Raw genomic sequence first — 548 nt, forward strand, 5'->3', positions numbered from 1 at the left:
CGCAGGGGTTAAGCGGCCCTCCCAGCTGACAGTCAGCTGATTGCCGCTGATTGACAGCTCGGAAAAGTTTCCTTGTTTCTATACTATTATGCTAATGAGGGCCGGGAGAGAGGCCGCCCATTGGCCCGGCCGCGGAGTCCATTTCCCATTTGAAGCCTGACGTCAGGACCGCTATAAAACTCAGCAATGCTTTTAAACTCTCCGGCCGGATGAAACCTTTTGAAAATATTTTTCATCTTCTCGCCGTAGCTTTGGGCTGGAGAGTTTTGATTTTTGTGTTGTTTTTTTTCTTCCCTTTTCTTTTGCCTTTTTTTTTTCCTTTCACCCCCTTTTCATGATTATTCTGACTCGAGTGACCACGCCGCCTTTTTTTTATTCTTCTTTTATCCTGCCTCAGATGATTTCCAGTGGTGAGACTTTCTTTCATGTGTGAGGATCCCATAGGAGATCACAGTAGCCAGTTTGATTTGACTTTTAAGTATATGGAGAATTTTATTATGAGTCTTTGATAGGACAGGAAAGTATTTTCCCCCAAGCTTCATTCTGAA

The sequence above is a fragment of the Gavialis gangeticus genome, unplaced genomic scaffold (assembly GCF_001723915.1).
Source record: "Gavialis gangeticus isolate Ggan-Ray unplaced genomic scaffold, GavGan_comp1, whole genome shotgun sequence".
NCBI lineage: Eukaryota > Metazoa > Chordata > Crocodylia > Gavialidae > Gavialis > Gavialis gangeticus.